General features: G+C 37.9%; 1 non-coding gene across 1 annotated transcript; it reads left to right on the top strand.

Moving 5' to 3' along the window:
* The first annotated feature begins 1,939 nt into the window (after positions 1-1,939).
* LOC131147416 (small nucleolar RNA R71) lies at positions 1,940-2,045 on the top strand. Its single transcript, XR_009134798.1, has one exon. It is a non-coding gene; the product is annotated as a small nucleolar RNA R71 (small nucleolar RNA).
* The last annotated feature ends 3,257 nt before the right edge of the window (positions 2,046-5,302 follow it).

Genomic DNA, 5,302 nt, shown 5'->3' with positions numbered 1-5,302 from the left:
TGTGAAGAGATAAAGATGAGAGAGGGTGGCGGCGACTGTGGGTGCGGCTAGGGTTGCCACGTGAGGATGGAATGGGAGAGAGAGCAATGAGAGAGGGGGGATGTTAGGTTATTCCTTCTTCTTCTTTTTGGTCTTTTCCCCCATGGCCCTGTCTTGGCTACTGCTTTGGCTTTGTTTTTATAAACCACAAATACCCAAAAACCCTAAGTGAGTGTGTGACTAGGCTGTGTCATGTGCGACAGCTGTGTGTGACATTGCATGGGTTGCATGGCCCATGCAACAAAAGCCTTTTTATTTAATCTTATTCCTCCAATCAACTAAGGATAGGCTCGATGAAAAATGAACTTGATTACCCGGAGACAAACGGACCCAAACTCAATTTAATAAAACGAATAAAAGGGACTCGATTTTTAAGGACTTAATTGGAAGAACTCAATTTTAAATGTTAAAAGACTCAAATTTAAAAATCAAAAGGATTCAATTTAAAAATACCAAAACTCGGTTTAAAATACTAGGGACTCAATTTAAAGATATCTAGACTCTTTTAAAAAATATAAAAGAAATTAATTTTGAAAATGACTCAATTAAAAGTAATTGGGACTCAAATTTGAAGTAACCGAGACTCAAATTTTAAAATGACTAGGATTCAAATTTAAAATGACCATAACTCAATTTTTTTTCAAAATAGCCTAGACTTAAATTTTTAACATGATTGGAACTTATTTTTTACGACGCAGGGGCTTGAAATTATGGATAACCGGGATTCAATTTTTGAAATAAAATGACTCAATTTTGAAATAAAATGGGACTCAATCGGATCCTTCCATTTCCGAGATTCAAGTCCACTTTTATTACGCGGGATCTTCTCAGGACGACCTAGTTAAAATTGGGGTGTCTACACTTCCAGTGACAGGTGTGGGGTTAAGAGGCCTATGTTCTAAATTGAAGGAAGATAAGGTGCAAGAATCGGCATTAGGTACTACCCTATTTTCTTCCTCATTTTCTCCTCACTCAATTGCTCCTCGATTTCATTATCTGTCATCCTACCACTTTGGAGAGTGGTCACCGCCTGGGTTTGCTCAAGGTATGACAAGGGACCAACGTCCGGTTCACATTCCACCCCATATTGTCCATTTGGGTTCACTAAGGGTTGACTTAGTAATTTTCCTTCATCTCTCTAACTCAAAGCAGTAGCTAGTTACCCGAGGGTGGCTTCTAACTTTGTGATGGATTGGGAGTGGGAATGAAGGAGTTTCTGATCTATTTGACGATATGCCTCAACGCTTTTAAGGGCTTTCAAAATCGTCTCCTGAAATGTGTCATACTTAGGCTAAGAGGGAGACGATTGCTAAAAGGTTGAAGATCTGGGGGGCTGAATCAAAATGATTTTGAAAATTTTGGTATGGATGAGGAGGTGGAGCATTAGGGGCTTGCAGAGGTCTTTGGGATTGGAAACCCGGAGCTTGCGGCCTCTAGGAAAAGTTAGGATGTTGTTTTCACCTAAGATTGTAGGTATTAGAATAGGGGTCGTTGGAAAGCCTATCATACCAATTGTGGGTGGCTTTCACTTCCTCTTGCTCAAGCTCAGGCTAGGAAGACATGTGTGAGCAATTATAACATGTATAGGAAGGGTCAAAGTAGATTGCACAAACCTTTGCACAAGCATTGATCTAACTTTTTGGATATAGAGTGCAGGCTAGGGCCTAGGTCATGGTTTGCAACCAACTCATAAACTCCCTTAGGTTTAGATGTAGATGGGTCAGAGAGTCTACGAGTAGTAACCCTATGCTATTGAGAATTCTCAGCTACATTCTCGATGAGAACCCATGCCTCATTCTCGTGCTTTGTGCAGAAAGTACCTCTGCACGAGGCATCAACCATGGACCTATCTCTCTCGGCTAACCCTTCATAAAAGGTTTGCACTAATTGCCATTTTAGGACCTGAAGATGTGGACATTTATGAAGTAATTCCCTGAAATGCTCATAGTTCTCAAAGAAAAGTTTCTCATCCGTCTGTTTGAAACTTGTAATTGCCCTTCGCAGCTGGTTAGTCTTCCCAATTTAGAAGTACTTTTTCATGAATTTATGTTGCATGGTGGCCCAGTTGGTCACCGAGTTCGGCTCTAAGGACATCAGCCAATATTTGGCCTTATCCTTTAAAGAGAATGGAAAGAGCCTAAGGCGAAGGGCATCATCCCTGAAATTAGGCATACGGATGGTGGATCATATCTCTAAGAACTCATCCAGATACTGATAAAAATTTTTAGTGGAGTTCCCATTTAAGGTGGGCAGCATCAAGATGATCGAAGTCTTAATCTCAAATTGCGCCACTTGAACATATAGGAACTGGATGCAAGACGGCGAGGTGTATGCATTAGGCACAAAGTAGTTCTTAAGAGGCCGAAGGGGTTGCTCTCCTACCATAGGTAAGCAAGGAGCTTGGGGTTCCGAGATTTGATCAGCGAGAACCGGTGGGTTATTTTTTGCCATGGCTTTCAGTTTGGACAACTTAGCTTTCTCTTTATTAGAGATAGGTTTCATAAGGGACTTACGAGATTTTTCAATCTTGGGATCTGTGGGAATTATCTCAAGTTCCAAAGAATGCAGACCAAACATACACACTTTTAAGTACAAAGATTCATACTTCAATATGTAACCAATAAATTATAAAAGCAAAAATATATACATACAAAGAAAAAATATCCTAAGAGAGAAATTGGCTAACAACCGTACCCTAGTTCGGTAATGATGCCAGGAAAACAACTACAGGAAAGCAAATAAAAACTATATTACCCTACTCCTACAAAGCAGTGCTAAGATTATGAATCAAGTGTTGGACTTCTTGCCTCAGACTACGTTCAACCAGGAATACATAAGAGTACTAACCTGAGCCATCTCAGGCCAAAGAAGGAGAGGGTCATTCGAGGGCACAGGGTAGCAAGGGTGCACCAACCGTCCAAAGCATAATCAGGAACTGAGTATACCCTGTCTCAATGATCACAAACACCTCCGCGTATTTGTAGCCAACTACTTATCCTGACTGAAACAATAGTAGTGCTACTCCTTATTGCAACCTTTCATCATTCATCAAAGAAATAAATTAAAAGCGATAAAGGAAATCATGTAAAAGAAAGCGGTAAAGAGAAAGCTAGTAAAAGATCGATCCTTTGTATTTAGCACGTCTGTCACCAATGCCAGAAGGAGCAAGAGAATGATCATGTAATATACATGGAGATTACAAAAACGACACTGGTTGTCATAGACCATTAGACACTTCGTGTACACGCCGAAATAGGAATTGAAATCTACTCTACTCCTACTCTAACTTGACTCTCAATGACTTCTTAGGTCTCTAACTAACCTAAGAGAGGCCAAAAGGGAACCCAAAGCCCATGTTTGTAGTGATTACTTATAGACTCTAGGTTTTACAAAGTTAGTTTCACAGTTTAGGAAAGTTTGCAGCATATCTCGCGTAGAAGATCGTTGTCGTCAACCAAGTTGCTCCCATGTCTTCCTTGTGCGTGCCCTGGTCGATTCTCCTGGGAAAGCAGGGATTTGAATCTTCAACATTGTCGACTCAGTCATGCCATATGGTTTTTCTAGTCAAGTTGATGGTCAAGACTTGCAGGATCTCAAACTTCAAGGAATCTCAGGAACTCGACATAGTCGCACCTCATGGCCTCTCTATTCGAGCACATAGTCGAGGCTCTCTGTATTTCTTATCTTAGTCCTACCTCAATATCTCAATGTGGTGGACCTTGAGAGTCACTTGGTCAAGGGCTTGGTCAACCCTTGTAGCAATTCTTCCTCAATCCGAACCTTGGATTCTACTAGTGAGGACTTGGTCGCCCCTTGGGTTGCTAGTTGCACCCCTTGGTCGAGCAAAGTTTTCTTTTCCTTTGATGATCTGGAGCTTCAGGAGTTTGGTTGAGCATCTGATTTGAACTTTACATGTCCCCAAATTCTCCTTTAGCTTCTCTTATGCCTAATTACTTGGTTTTAACCTATTTTCCTAAAAAGACGAACAAACCTTGCATAGCTTTGAACAATGATAACTTTGAGTAATTACATAATAAAACAAGGATAAACAAAAGTAAATGAGGGTCTAAAATCATGCATCTTAGGGGCTCATCACAAGCAAACTGAATTTTTTCTTGTAAGCATTTAAGAGCATTCCATAATATAACCAGAAAAATCAACCATATGGATCCTAATGATCACACAATTCAAATGCAAGATCATATGACAAACCACGAATAATTATGCCTAAGCACCAATTTTCATTTACTATGAGCAAGAAATGAGATATCATGCTTTGAAAGACATATACCACAATAAGCTCTTAATTCTAAGACAAAAAGTAGGGTGAGCAAAAGAAATGGAATTATATAGAATCTCCCCCTTTAGATTTGAATACTAGCTTAGGTGAAATGAACTACTATACTTATCAAAGATTAATTTCACTAAGTATACCAAGTAGTATAAGCAATCATTTTAAATCTTTTAGAACAACTATACTGGACCTTGACTAATTCATTTCTAATATGCAGCCAGCATAATTATCCCTATGGAATACAATTGCATCAGAAAATAGATATTAAGGCATGATTTAGTGCTCATAAACCTAAGAACAATCCATATCTAAACATAGTGTCATAAAAGCCAGATATGATGTTTAGGGTTTTCAAAAGAGCCAACTCACTCTAAAAATAAGCAGTTTGGAAGTTATCCCACATATAGGAGTTTTGTTGTGTAATATTCAACTCAAATGCCAGATCATCTCCTTAGGAAATGCGGTTAAATTTCAAATTTTACGTATTTCCAATCGACAATAAAAGTCATTGAACACACTTCAGATTTGGGTTTTCTAGATTTTTGAGATTTCTTTTGACAAATTAAACGAAGATACAATTTAAACTCTAAAACCTACCACGCACTGAATTAAATAAAGAGAAACAAAAATCCTATAATTAACCAGGGAAAAATTGAAACACGTGTTGAACTTCGGAACAAAAATTAAAGACACTAATTTTTCTACGTAATTAAAACATGCAATTCTAAAAACTCAACCAATCACAAATTTAAATAACAACTAATTTTAGTGCAATCAAGAACTTAACAGAAATTCAAAACTTTAAGAATTAAACAGTAAATGGAGCACTGTAAAAAAAATAATCGGACTTTACTAAAACTTAAACTAAATCAAGCTCAACAAAATTTAATTTCTAAGAAAGACAACAAATTTAAATCCTAAAGAAGATATTTTTATTTTTGTATTTATTCTTTTTTTTAAGAAATCAAA

The sequence above is a fragment of the Malania oleifera genome, chromosome 1 (genome assembly GCF_029873635.1).
Source record: "Malania oleifera isolate guangnan ecotype guangnan chromosome 1, ASM2987363v1, whole genome shotgun sequence".
Taxonomy (NCBI): Eukaryota; Viridiplantae; Streptophyta; class Magnoliopsida; order Santalales; family Ximeniaceae; genus Malania; species Malania oleifera.
This window is presented reverse-complemented; position numbering and strand designations above follow the sequence as displayed.